The 20,933-nt window shown below is 44.1% G+C and overlaps 1 protein-coding gene across 2 annotated transcripts in view; it reads right to left on the bottom strand.

Annotated features, from left to right (window-relative positions):
- Window positions 1–20,378, bottom strand: part of TULP4 (TUB like protein 4) — a 111,900-nt gene extending 91,522 nt beyond the window's left edge. The window contains exon 1 of one of the 2 annotated variants that reach the window (XM_081187525.1): window positions 20,148–20,378. The gene's annotated coding sequence lies outside the window, so the exon portion shown is untranslated. Of the gene's footprint in view, window positions 1–19,832; window positions 20,018–20,147 lie in introns of those variants that run through there. The other variant, XM_081187526.1, reaches the window with a different exon arrangement.
- Window positions 20,379–20,933: the final 555 nt, after the last annotated feature.

Below are 20,933 nucleotides of genomic sequence, written 5' to 3'. Positions count from 1 at the left end.
ATCATCATATCTTTACAGGGTAATGACCCAATCAGTTAACAAAGACAAAAACTACCTATTCAAAGAGAGCCATCAGAGTTATTTGAATGACTATCACAAGTTATTTCCTTTCCTTAATATATGACGAAGATAGGGCATCTTCAGTTTATAAGCCATGTGGACTCTGCTCTTCAGTCTTCCCCAGCTGGCCACAAAGCTACTTCCATAGCTATTCTACTGGTCTACATGGACTTATTTCATCTCCCAGTATATCAAAAAAAAAAATGTAGGCAGGACCACACCATGTATGTGAGAAACCTAGAGCAGCCTTATTATATACAATGGCTATTGGGACCGAAATCCGTTCAGATGCAATGCCAGCACTGGAGATATGTAGCTATATCAGGGTAGAGGATAAAGGGGTTGCTACTAATTCTAGGATAAACAATGACTTTTGCAATGGTCAAATAAAGGTTAAAGGCTTCTCCATCTTCATTGCTAAAGATGAAGTCTAGTTGCTTGATATTCTTGTCTTGACTTTACTTTTCCTCTTTAGAAATTTAAGCACCTGGTAAACCACAACAGACGGTTAATAAGCTGTGCAGCCTTTTGCAACATCTCCAACCTTCAAAACCTTGTTGCAGAAGTGACAGGGGAGAATGGACAAGCAGGGGTGCTTCCAAGCAACAGCAGATGTTTTTTAACACTACGGTAGCACTAATCCAGGCTTCCTCAACCTTGGCCCTCCAGATGTTTTTGGCCTACAAGTCCCATGAGCCCTAGCTAGCAGGACCAGTGGTCAAGGATGATGGGAATTGTAGTATCAAAACATCTGGAGGGCCGAGGTTGAGGAAGCCTGCACTAATCCCAGTCCTGTTCAGTGCTAATTGTGCATTACTTAGTCCCCATGTAAATGTAATCTGTCCATAATTAAAAGAAAGAGTGGGAGTCTGATCTGGACTAAAACTACAGCAGAGTTACAGCCTGGACTGTCTGTCTTGCCTTGGTAATGGACTGGATGAGAGCCAGTAAACTGAAGCTCAATCCAGATAAGACTGAGGTACCGTTAGTGGATCATTCCCTGGGCCGGATGGGTGGAAGATTGCCTGCTCTTGAGGGGGTCACACTCGCTCTTAAGGAGCAAGTACGTAGCTTGGGGGTGCTTCTGGATCCACTACAGTCACTTGAGGCCCAGGTGACCTCAGTGGCGGGAGTGCCCTCTGTCAGCTTCAACTGGTGGCCCAACCACACCCCTATTTGGACAGGGATAGCCTAACTTCTGTGGCTTATGCTCTGGTAACATCGAGGTTGGATTACTGTAATGCATTATATATGGGGCTGCCTCTGAAGACAGTTCAGAAACTTCAGCTGGTGCCAATCCTGGCACAACTGCACTGGCTGCCAATTAGTTTCTGGACCCAATTCAAAGTGCTGGTGTTGCACTTAACATAGCTCAGCACTTCAATACCTTAAGGATTGCCACTCCCCATACAAACCAACCTGGACCCTGCACTTGTCATCTGAGGCTCTTCTCTATGTGTCCACTCTGAGAGGTTCAGAGGGTGGCAACAAGAGGATGGGCCTCTTCTGTGGCGGCTCCCCAACTGTGGAATGCTCTCCCCAGAGAGGCTCATCTGGCACCATCATTACATGTCTTCAGATGCCAGGCAAAAACTATTTACCTATGGCTGTTTACCTATGGCTATTAAATAATCTATGTCCTGTGTAAGTGTGGGGGAGAGGACGGTTATGATTATTATTTTACTGTTAGGCTGTCTGTCAGCATGCATTTTGCTATGTTTTTATCATTGATGTTTTGTAATGCGTTTCTAATGTTGTACACTGCCCTGAGAGCTTTTGATAAAGGGTGATACATAAATTGAATAAATGGTGGTGGTGGTGATGATGATGGATTATTCACTGGATGTCCTTGAGTTCTAGCATTACAAAATGGGGGAGGGGGGATTTTTCTCTGCCCACATTCTGTTGGCTAATACTTCCATGGGAAAAATATACCATGCATATTTTTATACACCTCTATCATATCCCATTTCACTTGCCTTCTCTCTAAATTAAAGAAGCCCAAATATTATAGTGTTTCCTCATACAGAAGATGTTGCATCCCCTCAATCATTTCAGTTGCCCTTTTCTGAACCTTTTCCAGCACTACAATCTCTTTCAATCTGTTCCTCTGCCAGCCAGCACAAGAAACAAATGGGATTCACTAAAGAGAAGACAAAATTACATTAATTGCACCACCACTGCTGCTGTTCTAAAGAGGGGACTTGTTTTTAAATGGAAATTTGAGTGCCCTATCACTGTGAAACCAACAAGGCAGTTGTGAAACTGACATACAGTGGGAGCTCGGGTTAAGTACTTAATTTGTTCCAGAGGTCCGTTCTTAACCTGAAGCACCACTTTAGCTAATGGGGCCTCCTGCTGCTGCCACGCCACCGGAACATGATTTCTGTTCTCATCCTGAAGCAAAGTTCTTAACCCAAGGTACTATTTCTGGGTTAGCGGAGTCTGTAACCTGAAGCGTATGTAACCTGAAGCGTATGTAACCCGAGGTACTACTGTACCTCCCTCCCCACCTGCCACACACACCACTGGCAAGTTGAACAGAGGGTGGGGAAGGCACTGATAGAAGCGCTGGGAGATGACAAAGAAGCAGGGTTGCATGCTGTCACCGGCCACATCAAAAGCTGCACCTCAAGACTCGAAGAAATAGTAGTGTGCTCCCATCTGAAAGCTTTGTTCTGCAGTTGTGTCCAAAGCACTAACATTTCCTAAAAACTGGAGAAACAATTACACTGCAAGACACCAACAGGGAAAAGATATGAATGCAACCGTGGTGGTGAAAGATGTCAAATGATTTATCAGGAATTGTTCCATGGGTGAATAGTAGGCGAGTGGTGAAGAATTTTCATGCTTTCTAAGCCTTATGTGAAGGGGAAACATACACACCTGTTGATGTTGAGGACTTTGCATCTACGCTATTGCATTACTGCTGTGCAGCTGGCACTCTTGTCACCCGCTAAATGCAATAACATTATCACTTCTTATCTCTTCACTAATACTTCCATGGGAAAAAGCAATTCAGTCTAGAGAAAAGAGCATGGCCAAATTGCCTTAAAAGCCTTGGGCATGGCTTCATATTGATTATTGCCAGCAGAACTTCAAAAAGCTTTACAAAGTTAATACATTCACATAATTCCTTTGCAATGGACAAGCTGTTTCAAAGCTGATGAATCACATTAATGGCACGGTAACAATACGCAGCAATTCAAGAGACTGTTGAAGACAGGAGAGTTCCCTAATCATACTTAATGCACAGCATTAATATCCCAGGATCATATTCCAGGGGATTGCTACTCATATAAAATGAAAAGGAGCCTTGTTTCTCAGCCATAGCCATAAAAAGTGGCTGATGAAACCCCACATGGCATTTCAGCCCCGACTACTTCACAGCTGGCAGCCTACAACTGGCACCATCATTGCTAATCAGACTTTTTGCTAACCAATAATGTACAGCAGCAGCAACAGGAGCAGCCCTGCCAAAGAATATTGTATCCCTGATCACCAGTGCAAAGCAGGGGACAGGAAAGGCATGCAGACACAAGCAGAGAATCATCGGTTTATCAGATGCAGACCCTATCAGAAAGCTAGGCAAGGGACCTTGAATTAGGAATCTCTTTCAGTTTAGAGAATACTTTTATTCTGCCATCTGAAGCGAGAGAGATTGGGGGAAAGAGAGAGAGCATAGGAATGGCAGAAGGAAGATATACAACAAACAGTGACAAAATATCCCCAACCCTGGAGAAAGGAGAAGCACCCCATATTGCCCAAATAAAAAAATTCCTTCCAGTAGCACCTTAAAGACCAACTAAGTTAGTTCTTGGTATGAGCTTTCGTGTGCATGCACACTTCTTCAGATACCAATAACTAAGATACCAATAACTAAGATACCAATAACTTCAGATACCAATAACTTCAGAACTAACTTAGTTGGTCTTTAAGGTGCTACTGGAAGGAATTTTTTTATTTTAACTATGGCAGACCAACACGGCTACCTATCTGTAACTGGACCCATATTGCCCAGGCAGCATTCCAGCCACTCACAGCATGTTCAGAATCTGGTAATTCAAGGCAGAATGTGACAGTGGGAATTTCTTATTTATTTGTAGAAACAAACAAACAGCCATGACCCAAGTTCCCTACAAGCAACTAATTTGTTTGGGGGCAAGGGAACTATGGATCCTAGGTATTTCGCTTCAAAACTATGTAAAGAGACATAATGCCAAGGCCCCAAATTAGCACCCAGCACTTCCAGTCCCTTCACTTCCAGAAAGTATACAGGAGGAAACTAGCAGTCAACTCACTAAAATGGGAAAGTAACAGCTGGATTTACTTAATAAACTGAGGCAGGGGGAGGGGGGAGAAAGGGAAACAACTCTGGTGAAATACAATTTAAGGCAAGTATTTAACCTTAATCCAAAAAGGAGGGATCAGTGGCGTAGCGTGGGTTGTCAGCACCCGGGGCAAGGCAAGTAATTTGCGCCCCCTAACCCGTGGATTTGCGCCCCCTAACCCTAACCCCCAGATGTTGCGCCCGGTGCGGCCGGGGGCCCCTGCACCCCCCCACGCTACGCCACTGGGAGGGATGAATCTCAATAAAATTCAGACTCCCAGACGGTGAAGCTGCTGCTGGATAAATGCTACCAGGTTAGGTGGTTTCATTTTTCTCCTGCACTGTTAGGCTCTGGATGATTCTTTTGGCTAATTCTCTCTGTCGCCTCCTCGGCCCTCTTTTCCTCTTTCAAATGTTCAAGCCTCCTTCTCTGAATCTCTTCAACTCCCATTTCTTAGAATCTCCTCACCATCTCCTAAACCACCTGCTACACAAAGTACCTTTTAAAGGGCAACCTACCGCAAGAGAATGGGCATTCCACAATAGACCATTACACAATTGTAGCCTCTGCTTTTGTACAACACATACACAGAAAAACACAATTTCTTGCTGCAGACCCTAAGAGCAAAGTACCCTTTTTTCATAGCTTTCCTAGAAATAAGGAGCGGGGGGAGCAAACAACACAGAACTAAAGAAAGTAAGGGAAATCAATTGAAACCTTCAATATGCTGCTTCATAACATCTGGAACAAGATAGCTGGTGCACAGCATAGACCTTGACATGCCCAAGAAAGGATTATTCACCAGCCATTTAGAATTGGGCAATTAGGGCAATTATTAATTACCGAGGGATTTCCTGGAAGCTGCTATATATTGCCAGGAGTCTTGAATCTTGGGGAAGCTATGGGTGAAAGAGCTCTGGGTCAGAACCCAAGGCAATGGTTACAGAGTTTTCCCAGGTGCCTGTCTAGATGAAGCAACATGGGCAGATGTAAGCTACCGTATAAGCTTGAGAGATAGGAGGTTACTCTAAGTACAGTACCTAATGCCACTTGGGAGAAAGCTTTTCCGCCTTTCCCCCCCAACACTTGGGTGAATGTTCCTTTCACGGGGAAAACGTACACCAGATAGTACAGCTGGTATTAAAACAGTTTTCTCTCAAGTAGATGTGAGCAAACTCCACCCTCAAACTTGTAACATCTTGCTCTGGCCTCCTCTAATTTTAGGTAAGTCTTTTTTTAAAAGAATTTATATGTTGATTTGTAAGTTTGTTTTAAAAGAGGGTTTTGCTCTAGATTTGGGGGTATAAAAACACTAAATACAATTTTGGCAACATTTGGCACTTTCCAAGAATGGTAGTTTTCTGCATTACCTTCTACCAATAAACATACTAGGATTTGGCACGCTGTATTGTGTTAGACCACTGACAAGTACCTGCTTTTCTTGCACAAGATATAATACCTCATTAAAGAGGTACCAACTTTTAATTAGTCTGAACAGAATTCTCATGGCATTGCATCTTTGTGATTATTGCCCTGTCTATTGGAAAATACTCCCTTTGTTTTTAATGAAATTCTAATCTGCATAAGTGAGAGCAACCTTTTTTACTACAGCACACAGTGAATGGAACTCCTGCCATCCAGAGATGTGGTTGGCTCTCTGTTTTGAAAGCTTTAGATGGGCTTTTAAGAGCTTTTCATTCTCCAAGCATTTAACAGTTCATTTTTCACACACCGCTAAGCCAAACCAAGACATCAGTGTGAGCATGGAAGACATGCAGTCTCCTCAAGAGAAGACCAGGGACACTTTGGTCTTGCTGCTGTTAACTAAGCCATGGTTTGCACCAGCCTGTCTCTGACAAACCACAAGATGTAAACCAGAAAGGCAGAGCAATATAAACCATGAATCTGGGTTCAGATGGCATGTTAAGCCAAACCATAGCTTAGCTCACAGCAGCATGACTAGAGGAAGAGCAAAGCAGCCACAATCTCCTCCCCAGAAACCTGCACACTCACACATTCAATGCAGGTCAATGCAGATTAGAGTTTTTGCATCCCTGCTTTTATGCGGAATTGTTTTCATAAAATCAAAGAGCTGAGTGTAACCTTGGATGTCATCTGGACCAACCTCTGCTTGGCACAGGATCTGTTGTGCAGGATGCAACTACAGCACCTCTGACCGATTTGGCCTCAGCCTAAATACCTCCAGCGACAGAAAACCCACTATACCTCTTGAGGTAGATAGACTGTTCCACTGCCAAACAACTCTCATCATTTTAACCTGCTCTTAGTTTTATAATACAATATTGACCTCAGATATTTTGGGTTTGTTGTATTTATTAGGTTTTATATATTTTGGGAACCTTGCAAGCCCCTTTGATTTATTTATAATGAAGAGCAAGGCAGCATTTTTAAAGTCTACCAGTTGTGAGTACTGATCTAGAAGTGCTACTTGTTCGGGATTAAATAATACAGAGTACAAGGGTATGCGGCAGATGAGATAAAGGAAACAGTGCGCAGTATCAGGAGCTCAGCCACTAAATGGTTTTACCATCCCATCGCTATTCAATGGCCTGCAAGAGGGAGCAGAGGTTTCATCTGCCTTTCTTTCCTTGTATGCAGAACAGACACCACACTTTGGGAGCTATTATTTTGATTGCAATATGAAAGAGTCCAAGCTTTAGATGCCCTTGACATATACAGTGGTGCCTCGCAAGACGAAAAGAATCCGTTCTGTGATTCTCTTCGTCTAGCGGTTTTTTCATCTTGCGAAGCAAGCCCATTGACGGATTAGCGGATTAGCGCTATTAGCGCTATTAGCGGCTTATCTGCTGATCGGATCAACTGATAAGCGGCTTAGCGGCTTAGAAAAAGGGGGGAAGGGAAAAAAACCAGCAGGAACTCGCAAGACATTGTCGTCTTGCGAAGCAAGCCCATAGGAGATTCGTTTTGCGAAGCACCTCCAAAACGGAAAACCCTTTCGTCTAGCGGGTTTTTCGTCTTGCGAGGCATTCGTCTTGCGGGGCACCACTGTAATTGAAATCCTAGCCCAAACAAACAGGCACGGTAAGCAGCAGCTGCCTTGTTCTAAGTGAAACCACTTGATGCAAGTACATTTTTCACACATCACTTTCCTTGACGAAGCCCTCGCTTAACTTCCAAGCGAAAGCAAATTGTATCCCTGTGCTCATGCTTTGTTCAGGTTAGGGAAGAGCGACTCACTTGGTCGGCTGTTTTGACTAATAAGCACCTACTGGCAACCAAACAGGGAGGTTTAGGTAAACTGAAAGAGTTGGTTGTTATAAGAACATAAGAAAAGCCTGCTGGATCTGGTCAATGGTTCATCTAGTCCAGCACCCTGTCCTCACACTGGCCAACCAGATCCATGTGCGAAACCAGCAAGCAGGATTTGAGCATGTGAATACTCTCCCCTCCTGTGGCTTCCACCAACTGGCATTCAGAAGCATTGCTGGAGGCAGAGCACAACCATAAAGGCTTGGAGCCATGGATAGCCCTCTCCATCATGAATTTGTCTAATCCCCTTTTAAATCCACCTAGTCAATGACTAATAAATGTGGGCATGTGGGCTGGTAAAATGATGTTTATGGACTAACATGCAAGCCTGCTTTCTTTTGCATCTTTGTCCGAGAACATTGGCTTTAGACTGTGTCTTTCAGTCCAACAAGTTTCAGTGCTTCCCATCAAAAGAAAAGCAATTCATGTACTAAGCATCTTTTTATAAGTCAACAACCCTGCCTAAGCTCATATTAAGCTGACCCACAGCTTGAGTGCTCCTACAGAACAACAGTGGCCTGATACACCTCTAGAGAGGTGATGTACTACGTACTCACTGATTCTGAGAATCTAATGAAATACCAAAAGGGATAGAATGCATTTGTTATTGCTCTGCAGAGAAATACATTTGAATGTAGTTGTACTAGGTTTTTTTAAAAGTAATGTTAACTACAGAGAGAAATTGCTTGGCACAATGGATATCCTTTAAAAAGTGGGGGGGGCAACTTTAGGCTTGTGGGTTCGTTCTTTCTTTCTTTCTTTCTTTCTTTCTTTCTTTCTTTCTTTCTTTCTTTCAGCATACCACCCTTTATCTGTAGATCTCGGGGCAGTTCACAACCTATTTTATTAAAACTAAAAGCCCACCAGTCTGAGCCAGGTGAACAAAACATTTGCTGGGAAAGGCAACACACTCATAGAATTAAGGAACAGGGTGCTCATAATTTTTTTCCCCAGTAACAAGACTGAGCTCACAGTCCTGGTTTCCTCCTCCCAAGATTTCTTCATCTCAGCAGCCTAATTTAGAAGAGAGGGAAGCCTTTTGCTATTGTCAAGAATCAGAACCCTTCAAATTGCTTCCAATCACCCAGAGATCTACCAGAAGCACTTTTGCTCACACCCACTGTAAACTACACCAATACTACAATTATTCCCTCCCAAGTCTTCTAGAAACAATAGCTAAAGGAGTTGTCAGAAAAGGAATGGCCATACACTAAGTGGAAGAATAGAAGCATCCCCACCCCACCCCAACCCCACCCTCCCCCTCTTTTCTTCCCAAACTTATACTGCATGCGACACTAATGTCTCATAACAAATGAAACTGATCTGTAGAAAAAGCAACTTGAAAAAGAGAAAATGCACATGTTTTTGTAAACTAAAAAATCTTTAATAAAAATTATTTTTTTAAAAAAAGAAAAGTTATGGTGACCTCCCTTCTATAAGAGTGGTTCTGAGTGCGACTGGCCTGCAGCAGCAGGGGTCAGGAGCAGAGACTGCACAGTAAAAGCTCTCAAAACCCCAAATAAGCCCAATAGAGCCGTACCTTGGTTTTCAAACAGCTTAGTTCTCGAACGTTTTGGCTCCCGGATGCCACAAACCCAGAAGTGGCTGTTCCGGTTTGCAAACTATTTTTGGAAGCCGAATGTCCAACGGGGCTTCCGTTGCTTCCGATTGGCTGCAGGAGCTTCCTGCAACCAATTAGAAGCTGTGCTTCGGTTTTCGAACATTTTGGAAGTCGAACGGACTTCCGGAACGGATTCCATTTGACTTCCAAGATACAACTGTATAGGCAATATATTTTACTTTTATGTATTTATTGTTACATTGCGACCCCACCTTTTTCCTTCAAGAATCTCAAGATGGAATACATGGTTCTCCATCCTCTCCACTGTTATCCTCACAACAACCCTGGGAGTAAGGCTGGACTGAGAGACTGGGACAACGTCACCCAGTGAGCTTAATGGCTGAGTGAGGATTTGAATGCTGGTCTCCCAGGTCTGAATCCAGTTCTCTAACCACTACAGCTCTCTCGCTGCACCTCTCAAGAGGAGATGTGTTAACAACAACAACAACAACCAAAAACCCCATGGCTGGCTGCCCATCTGTTCACCCTGTCTGAATTAGAAAATATAAAAAGTGAAATGTGTATTTGCAGCCTTCCCAACATGTAAGACAGAGCTCAGGTGTGTGTGAGCATGCACAGCACTCAGGATCAACGTTTCCCTTTCTTTGCCCGTGCAGTTTGTGTGTGTGTGAACCCCGCAGAGCCCCAAGCCGTTTATTCCCCTGAGACATTGCTCCATCACTACCAGAAGCAGAGAGCTTAGTCTGAATCAGAGTTATATTCTCTAGCAATCGACAAGAAGTCTCCTTGCGAGGAGAGCTAGACTCATCGGCTCCTGGGAAAAGGGCTCATGTCAAGCAATTGCTCAACCTAAAAAACGCACGGCAAATGTCAAAACACATCACCCTTCGCCTTTCCACCCCCACAAAACAAAAGCATAATCATTCATCTGAACACACATACCAGTAAAAACCCACACGCAACTCATTACGGAGTCACCAGCAATTCAGGACTCTCACAGTGGGACACCCACTCTGTGTGTGTGCGTGTGTGTCACTATATTAAGATCAAAATTCAATGATAAACTGGTGCTAATGAGATATTTTAACAGAAGGGCCAGGGAGTGGATTCCAGTGAAATATGGTTCAATTTTAATAAAGACTCTTAAAATAGCTTTGCAGTTTTGAAGCTGGCGGCTCGTCCTCCTACACAACGCATTATCCAAAGGGGTTGCCCATTATTAACTCCAGCAGACTGGAGTACTAACTCTTAAATGCATGTCCTTCTTGTCAACACTGCAGCAGGAGCTGGGTTATTTGGGGGTAAGATTAGCTACTCCCAGGCAGTTTTCTGGACCCCTGAGTTTGTTGCTTCCTCGCCTGTTTCTCTTACTGCTCCTCAGCAAAGTTTTTTCCTTTCTCTAGCTAGTTCTCCCAGTAGCTATGCTCATCTCTCCTTTAAAGGAGAAGCAATGGCCATGGAGAGAGGGTGACAGAATAGCCATCAATGGTTAGCTTTTCCTGTTCTTCCGCTACTTTGTTCCATTTTGGACCATAACTCGGCGGCATAGCATCTGCCTTGTACACAGAAGACGATCCCACATAGGGCTGGGAATGTCCCCAGACAGCTCCTGCCAGTCAGTGTAAACCAGGGGTAGCCAATGGGATGCCCTCCAGACACTGTTGGACTACAGTTCCCATCAGCCCCAGCCAGCATAACCAATGGTGAAGGATGATGGGAGTTTTAGTCCAACAACATCTGAAGGGCACCAGGTTGGCTGTCCCTGGTGTAGGCAATGCCAAGTTAGACAGACCAATGGGTCCGACTCGTATAAGGCAGCTTCTTATGCTCCTACATAGCTCAGTACAGACCAAGGTCACAGGTTCAATCCCCGTATGGGACAGCTACATATTCCTGCATTGCAGGGGGTTGGACTAGATCAGTGTTCCCCAACCTTGGGCCTCCAGCTGCTTTTGGACTACAATTCCCATCATCCTTGACCACTGTTCTTGCTAGCGAGGGATGATGGGAGTTGTAGTCCAAAAACAGCTGGAGGCCCAAGGTTGGGGAACACTGGACTAGATGATCCTCAGGATTCCTTCCAACTCTACAATTGTATCATTCTACATTGCTTCATGCAGCTTTTTCTGTTATTTCAGTATTGGACTGATGCAGAATGGTGGAAGCCCATCACCACAACTAGTGGCCCAGCGAGAAATACATGCGGAAATATGTAAGGAAAACCCAACTGTTTTCCAGTGACTCACTTGCTGCCAGTCCTCCTATTTCCTATTTCCTCTCTCTCTCTCATATCAAATAACTGAATGACTACTGCAAACTTTAATTGGTTTAATCAGTGGATTAATCACCTAAAGCTTTAAGATCAATTTTAATCAGTGAGGGCAACCTTTAATTGCTAGGGCTGAGAGTTAAAGACACACTTTTTGAGGCTATTTTGATTCTGGTGTGTTACTGTAACATAGGAAATGAAACAAATATTAAAAGACAAGCCTTTCCTTCAAATTGTGATCTGTAGATTTGTTTATTAAACAGTAAATTGTTTCACAGTTCCTTTAGTATCTCAACAAGAGATATTTGATATGTTCTAGAGGTGTAGCTCCATCAATTTGTTGCAGCAAAGACTAACACACTGCTTGTGGACCAAAGTGTACTTTGTGAGATGCGCAGACTGTGAGATCCTTGGCTGGCGTATTTTATACAAAACACAGGAGCCAGTTATGGTATAGTGCAGGAGTGGGGAGCCTCTGGCCTGTGGGCTAATTCTGGCCCACCAGGAGGTCCAAGTTGGCCTGAAAAGCCATTCCCCTCCCTCAACCATGACCTCCTGTGGAGGCAGGGTTCAGTCTAACTACTGGGTGCTGCTTCACCACTGTGTTCCTTACAGGGAACATGTTGCTGAAGCAGAGTCCACTCCCCAGGAGCACAAGTCATCATGATGCCAGATGACTGGCAGGTGGGTAGCCCCACCCACCCATCAAAGTTGACCTGTGGGGGTGGAGGGAGATAAACATATAGCGGTTGGACTCATACTGCAGAGAGTCTGGTTCAAACTCCTACTCAGCAACAGAGGGCACTGGGTGACCTTGGGCCTATCACTGCCTCTAATTATAACCTACCACACAAGGTTGTTGTGAGGGGAAAGGAAGAGCAATGTAGGCTGCCTTGACTTCTTCAAAGGAAAATGCTCATACAGTGGTACCTCAGGTTACATATGCTTCAGGTTACATACACTTCAGGTTACAGACTCCGCTAACCCAGAAATAGTACCTCGGGTTAAGTACTTTGCTTCAGGATGAGAACAGAAATTGTGCTCTGGTGGCGCGGCAGCAGCTAGAGGCCCCATTAGCTAAAGTGGTGCTTCAGGTTAAAAACAGTTTCAGGTTAAGAACGGACCTCTGGAACGAATTAAGTACTTAACCCGAGGTACCACTGTAAGGGGTAAAGACAGAGGCATCAGGCAGGGAGAACATTTCATGAAGCAAGATTATAGGGCCCAACCCAACAGATAAGTGAAACGCATGATCTTTTTGAAAGGGCAGCTGCTTGCCCCATCAGCCTCCCCCGCCCCAACTGCCAATGTACAAGTGGCCAAATACCAGGCTGGGCTACACATTCAGCCCACATGAGAAAAGGTCCTACAAGCATACAGCTATGCATACAGAGAGCACCTCCACATGGGAGGGAGAGTGTCCTCTGGGTTAATCAGAATCTGCCCCCCCCCCCGGGAATTCTACATGCATACGTTGGTACATGTGTGCATATATCCATGTACACTGAATGTGCACATGGCCAGAAGGAGCATAGCTCTGGGGTACGTAACTGGTAGGAGGCAAAGCCAGTCCAAGCCGCCCTATGGACACCTCACACTTTCTTCTGATGCATGTGGGGATATATTTGAACCCCCTCCCTGAAACAGAAGATCAAATCAGAGCAAGCAGCCTATTCCTAATTGGTAATGAATGGGCAATGCAACACAAATAGTGTACACTGACACCTAAAAAGGTGTTCGCAGTGAGTTAGTCTCACAGGTAATGGCTAAGTATGATCATTTGCAGATTTTACAATAATTCCAGTTTCATGCTGGAGAATCTCTTTGAAACTTTCTTTTTTAGGTATGGCAGCTTTCAAGTCTGCTAGAGAATGCCCAAGGGGATTGAAACATTTCCCCACTATTATCAAAGTGATGGCATCTTTAATGACTGGTTTGTTTAACTTATTCTCTTTGCACTGAGGCAGTCTGGCTTGTCCCCTTGAAACAGCAAACGGGCAAACTGATGAGCAAGACTGATTATTTATTGATTATTTGTATTTATTAAAACACCTCTTAAAATTATTTCTGTGTTATGCATACACATTCACCCCCTACCACAGAGGCAGGAAAAGTCAAGGTCTCAAAATGCTATTGTTTTATTATTTTTTAAGCCTAAGAGATCAACATTGGCCTTGCACCAAAAGGAAAATATGGGTGCCAGGCAAGCTTCCCTAAAGAGATAATTTTATAGAACAGGTTGGGAAACATCTGGCTATCCAGATGTTGCCGAGCTACAACTCCCATCATACCTGGCCATTCTTACTGCAGCTGATTAGAGTTTTAGTTCAGCAACATCTGGAGGGCAAACTGTTCCGCACGCCTGCCATATATTACCAGTTTAGAAAATGTGGTATGGCTGATGTTGTTGGCTCCTGTGCTTATGCCATAATAGATTTGTTAGCCTTTAAGATAGTACCAAACTATTTTGTCTTTGAGATATTGAGTTTTGCTTAATACATATTTAATACATCAAATTAATGACTGGTCTGTTTAAAAAGGATAATATTAATCAAATAAAAGCTATTTGATCAAAAGCTCTCAGTTTAATATGACTGTCTATGGGTGCCATATATGTTATGTGCCATGGCATTCTCATCTTACTTTTAAATGAATTTTCTAGCTCTTGGGGCTATCAATAAAAGTTGAAGAGATAATCTGAAATGTAACAAGATCAGACACCCGTTTTTAGGATGCTGAATTGCCATAACACAAAGGACAGCTTGCTCAAATGTAGCTACAAAACAGTGTGCTAGGAGAAGTAAACCCAACCTGCACATGCAGCTTTCCTAACTTAGGATCGCTATTTGTGACATTATCAAATACTGCAATTCCCAGTATTGACTCTCCCCACCCCTTCAGTCCTCTGTCCTGTTCATAAGCGAGATTAGGTGAGGAACCAATATTGTGGAATGCCCTCTCAGTGGAGACCTGCTGGGCTCCCTCTCTGCCTGTCATTCAGTGGTTAGGAAGTGCTTTATAAACATTCAACCTAATTCTTAATGCATGATCTGCTATTCAAAGAGTTTTAAACCTACTATACGCTAGAGATTTGAGTTTTTAATAACTGCTCTCTTCCGAATGTTTTCAACTGTTGTCATTTTTACTGCTTACAGCGGATTTAGTGCTTTAATTTTGTTTATTCTTGCCTTGATGTATTTTAATCCTTTTTACTGTAAGCCACTTTAATTGTTCCTACAGAAAAGCAGGATGTAAATAATAAACAAAAATGAAAATAAACTAAACTAAACTGAAAGGCTTTGTGCGGTGCTTTTATTCCACACTGGACTAAAGGTCTTATTGGAACAGCACTGAAATTTTGAAACTTCTCGGGTTGGTGCCATACCACAGGTCAGAACTGTGGCCTGGCGCAGCAGTCACTGTATCTCAGTTTTGTTGGCACAGCAAGCTATTTGGATTGGGCCATTAGAAGCCAAAATGGAAATGAAAAGACCATTTTCAGGGCATTATCTACTCATCGGCAAGTCTACTCAGAAGAAGCAAGTCACACTGAGTTCACTGAGCTTATTTCCAGGTTGAACTGGAGCCCATAGGTGGTATTCAAGTAAGTAGTTCTGTCAGCACAAGGATTTATATTTGTGCCACAGAACCTCCCCTGGGGAAAGTCCTGAGGGCCAGAGAGAGAGACCTGGGGGCCATATTTGGTCCACAGCCTTAGGTTTCCCACCTCAGTCTGCACTGACTGGCCACAGTCTTTAGGCTTACAGACAAGGGTCTTTCTCAGTCCTGCCGTGAGATGCCAGGGTTTGAACCTCAGACCTTCTGTACACGAAGATGCTCTACTACTGAGCTGCAGCTCTTCCCCACCAGGGCAATGTGATCAAACCACTTAGTCCCAAAGCTGCAAAAGCAAGGACCTTTACACTGCCAATCAATGTATATGGTACTGAATGATAAAGGCAGTGGTTTGACTCAGTACAACATAGGTTTGTATGTAAGAGATAAATTAAAGTACTGGTGAGGCACACAACGCTGCCCTCTTATAGGACTTTACATCCTTTAAACCAGTCTCTCCTGCTCTTGCGTCCTCTTGTTTTGGATTATAGCTCTCATTAGTCAACATGGCCAATGCCTAGTGGTGACTGATGCCAAGGTTCAATGTATCTGGAGAGTACCAGGTTGAGGAAGGATGGTGTAAGTTAAGCAAACTCTATCTAAATTACAGAGCTCTCTCCACATCCCATAAATATTCTCCATTTCATTTTTAAAGCTGCTCAACATACAAGGCTATGTAGAATCACATATAAGAAAGTTAATAGTAACTATTACTCACTCTTCTAGGTGTTTGACAGTTGCCTTCCACAAAAGTTGATTCGTACATACCAATTATTTTCTGAATCACTCAATTGAAAATTGCTCTATGCAGCATTTATGAAGTGAAGATTGCCCATCATGACGGTGACAGAGAATAAGTTAAGTTGTAATTTTTATTTTCTATTTTTTACTGGACCCATCAATTCTGATATTTTGCAAGATTTCAACCCTTTTCCTGAATAGCAAAACAGATTCATGGCAAAAAGGGGGGCGGATTTATTACCTAGCCAACTGGTTAGGCTGCCCTGTGAGCAGATTATGGTGTTGGCCACATGAAGTTCACTTCAATTTGCATCGCTGTGAGCTTGCTCTACATTTGCAATAAGTCACTAGTTTAATATGACAAGCCCAGAAGGATGTGCTGCCACTGGGGCAATTTAACAGCTTCCATGGAACTACTTGCTAACACATACTAGCCCTTCATTTGGCAAATTAGAGGTTGCTATGCCTTGCTTGAAGAAAATGAACAAGAATCAGCTCTCGATGAACTCTTCACAAACAATGCAAGGGACCACAGCATGGTGGTAGGACACCTGCTTTGCATGAAGAAGGTCTCAGGTTCAATCCCAAGCTTCTCAGATAAGGCTGGGAGAGACCCATGTCTGAAGCAGCAGCTGCTAGTCAGTGCAGTGTATACAGTACAGTCGTACCTTGGAAGTCAAACAGAATCCGTTCTGGAAGTTCGTTCGATTTCCGAAACATTCGGAAACCAAGGCACGACTTCCAATTGGTTTCCGATTGCGCAGGCGCGCTGGAAACAATAGCCGAAGCTGCGCCGGACATTTGGCTTCCAAACAAAGTTCGAAAACCAGAACACTCACTTCCGGTTTTCAATCTTTTGGGAGGTGGAATGTTTGACTCCCAAGGTGTTCGGGAGCCAAGGTACGACTGTACTGAGCTAGATAGACCAATGGTATGACTCAGTATAAGTCAGGCTCCTTTACTCCTAACATAGCAACTTTTGAACTAGGCATTTCCCTATTTCCTCTGCAATAGAGCAGGGGGAGCCAACATGGTGCCCTCCAGTTGTTCTTGGACTACAATTCCCACCAGCCCCACACAGAGGTGATGAGAGTTGTAGTCCAACCACAGCTGGAGGACTACGTCAGATCAAGAGGAATTCATGTGAGAAGAACATTAACTGGAATGTCAGATCACACTGACTATCACCTCGCCCTTGTACAATGGTACTAGCTTGCAGATGCACGATATGTAATATGAAATTCATAGTCTCGTGAGACTCTGGCAACCATGCATAGAACAGCCCACTCCATATGGGGTAAGGGGGAAGAAAGGTGAGGAGAACTATGGCTGACACAGGCAGGCAAAATAAAATAAAATAAAATAATACACTGGATACAACCATAGCATGCCATGGACTTAAACCAGGAACACTGTGTTGTGAGGCTGGGACAAATCCTACAGAACTACTAAGGATTGTATGTGTTTAGGCCTCAGATACCTCTTCTCGTGTGGGAGAATAGAGTTGTGCAACATCAGCTTCTGCAGTTGGTGGGCAGGATGATACCTCTCCACTGGCCAGGTCTGCTTCTACATACCAGAAGCCTTGCTTTTTGCCTTTGCCTATTCAGAAGGGTAGTATGTCCTGCCTGCTACACTTCAAGTTCCACTTTCCCCAACTCCACCCACTAATCTCAGTGTACTGACCTGGAAAATATGCCCTCTGGGATTGCAATATTGCCACCCACAACCCACCTTGTCCCAACAGCACATTGTCTTCTACCTAATACTTTACAGCACAGAAGTTCTCTGCCCCACGTTGTTGTGGCCACACGGTCACCCTCTTATGATTTTACTTAGGACATTATGCTTAGGGCGCGATGCAGTAAATATTCCCGCAATTCCCTCTTTCTCTATCTTTCTAGATTGGTGTTTCCCAAAGTTGGGTCTCCAATTGTTGTTGGACTACAACTCCCATCATCCCTAGCTAGCAGGACCAGTGGTCAGGAATGATGGGAACTGTAGTCCAAAAACAGTTGGAGACCCAACTTTGGGAAACCCTGATCTACATCAATAATAAGGCAGTCATTATTATTACTACTATAATACTAATATATTTAGATAGCACATTTCCTAGCTCAGTGAACAACAGCCCTGCATCATACTCCAGTATTATTATCCTCATAACACAGACAGCACACTGAGCCTGAAGTGTAGCTTAGTTGTCTGCTAAGTTCATAGCAGAGGTGAGATGTGAACTGGGACTGTCCTAGCCCACAGCTGATTCTTAATCCATATGCTATTCTAGTTCTCAGCTAGAGTTTATGCAAAACTATGATGAATAAACCTAATCTTATTTTTAAATTTATTTTTATTTAAAGAAAAGATCAATGTAAATGAAATATTAGTAAAACTAGAAAACTCTAGGAACCTCATCAGAAGAATCATGAACATGAAATAATTTTCAGAGCTTGCAACCATACTATGCTAAATGATAGGGCTACTTTTCTTATTTTGATACCATCCATTTAAATCTGATTAAGTGGGAGGGATGAGGAAGCATGAGAAGCTTTTAGTTCAGCATCTTCCGCTTCACAAACTTGTCTTGCAAAGGCTGGCATTTAAAACTAATTTTGCCAGTGTCTGGTTTTTGATGTTGCAAACCCCATCAGAATACAAACACCAAAGCCTCTCATTTGAGAGCACAGCATGTGGCTTAAGAAAGGGATGCCTTGGGCAGACAAATTTCAGCATGATAAAATGGACCTGCCAGTGAAACATGCTACATAACATATAGTTGTATGGCCAACAGTTCTCCCTTTACATCCTATTGCCTACCTAGTCAAAACTATTCCTGCACTTTGCAAGAATAACTAAACACAGATATATGTACCAGCTATGGTGGGGGGTAACCTGGCAAGTCCATCACCAACTCTCCTTTTTATTTGAAATAAACAAGCATTAGAAAGAAAATGACAGGGCTGGAGATCTTGCCTATTAACCTAGAGCTGAGAAAGTTATCACACTGTCTGATTAGTTGTAGTAGCAGAAAAAGCTCACAGAATTTTTTTCCCAGGACCTTATTGATTACTTGTTTCCTATCTCCTAAGTTTTTTAGGTAAAAGGTTTAGTGTAGCTTAGTTGTCTGCTTGTGCATAAATTAGCATCATTTGTAAGAAGTGGAACACGGTAGCAAAAACATCCAGATCAAAACAAGACTTAGCCATAAGTCCAGCACTACAGGTAAATGACATCAGTATTTTTCAGACAACAACTAATGCTGTTTCTCCTTCTTTCTTCTGTCCTTAAAGCTGGCAGCTACTGCCAGGTCCATCTTTAGCAATGCTGTATATTCCATCCAGCAAGCTATATTATACAGGACGGTTCAGAAAATCAAAATTCAGAAAATCAAAATTCATTCAATGGCATGACACATAGGAAGGAAGCACAGGGAAGGGGTTTGAGAAGAGGAAAGAGGGGTGGTTTTGCTGCAAACCTACACCACAAGCAAAACAAGAGGCTCCATTCCAGTCACTGCCTCCTTTCCTACATAGCCTCCTGGATGGCTGGCTAGTTGGCAGGCAAGACTGTAGACAAAAACAGCGCACCCTGAAGGGGGGGCAAAATAAGGTGGTCCATCAGAACAAAAGAACCACAAACCAGAAGCCACCTGGCTCCTTGCATGACACAACAACACACAGCCACCTTCCTACTCACCCACCCACCCACCCACCCGCCACAGCCACCACCCCGACCCCAATCGCCTCCACCCCCACACCTCTGGGCAGCCTGTATTTTTGCTGCTTTCAGTGGTCCCACGCTCTTCTCGCCCACCCTCTCCTTTAAAAAAAATTAATAATAATGAATATAATAGAGGAAATGAAAATAAAGCCACACGAAATCTCTTGCCGAGCGAGAAGCAGCCCTGCTCCATCGCGAGAGGAGAAACAAACAAATAAAATACCTCAACATTCACAAGCAGCCGGAGCATCTGATCTGACATGGAGGGGAGATGGGCAGGATTTTATAGGCACCAACATCAGCCCTGACGAGGTTCTCCCGCCCATACACAGAGATCCTGCATCCTCCTCCCGCGGGGAAGGGAGAATCATACCGCCAGGAGGGAATGCAATTGGAGGAGGGGGGAGAGAGAAGAAGAAAGAAAAGAGAGAGGGGGATCCAGTGTCCACATAGCAGCTAATAGGGTGGGTGGATGCAGTTAAAAGAAAATGGGACACACACACACACACACACACACACAGACAGGCCAATTCCTTACCTCCGTCCAGGGCGCAGCAGACTAAACAGGCAGCGCCGGCGGCAGCCACTAGAGCTCGTCCTGTGTGGCTTCCGCCCCGCCAGCCCCGTCTGCCTGCCGTTGCTCCTCCCCAACCAGCCCGGAGTCCAGAGTCTGTCTGTGTCTCTGTCTCTCGGTCCTGCTGCTGCTGCTGGGCCTGACTCCCCTTTCACGTGACGCAACCACATGACCCAACATGTTACTTGCTTCTCTCTCTTTCTCTCGCCGCCCCCTCCCCACCCGCAACTCCGCCTCGGCCCCCTCCTCCTCCTCCTCCTCTTCTTCTCCGTGTCGGGGTCTCTCACTCGGTGTCACGCGAGGAGGGCCAAAAGGCGAGCCGCGCCTCTGAGCACGTGCAGAGCGGTTTTGCCCCTCCGCGCGGCGGGGAATCGTAGTCGAGCCCGTAGCAGTCGCTCCGAGTCAAAGGATGCGGCTTTCAGGCCTCGGCCTGGTCCTGACTTAATGCGATTTCTTTATTTTCATCGCGAAAGGAAGATTCCGTTATTGTTTTATCATTTGCCACTGCGTTTTTTGAACGTTTGTAACATCATTAATAACTGCATTGCTTAACAATATTCCCGTGATTTAAGACATCGTTCTGGGGTGTTGTGCAACTTCCCCAAGGGATGTGTTTTCTTTGTGGTATATTTAAGTACAGATTCTTAGGTGGTTTATAGGCCGTTGGTTTTTTCTGGAGCAACAACTGCAAATTCTGTCTTATTGCTGCCTACAGCGCCAGCCTTGATCCAGCATCAATAGCTTTATAAC

This window comes from Podarcis bocagei, assembly GCF_964188305.1.
Source record: "Podarcis bocagei genome assembly, chromosome: 3".
NCBI classification, from domain to species: Eukaryota; Metazoa; Chordata; class Lepidosauria; order Squamata; family Lacertidae; genus Podarcis; species Podarcis bocagei.
Note: the sequence above shows the minus strand (reverse complement) of the source record. Positions and strands in the feature narration are given on the sequence as shown.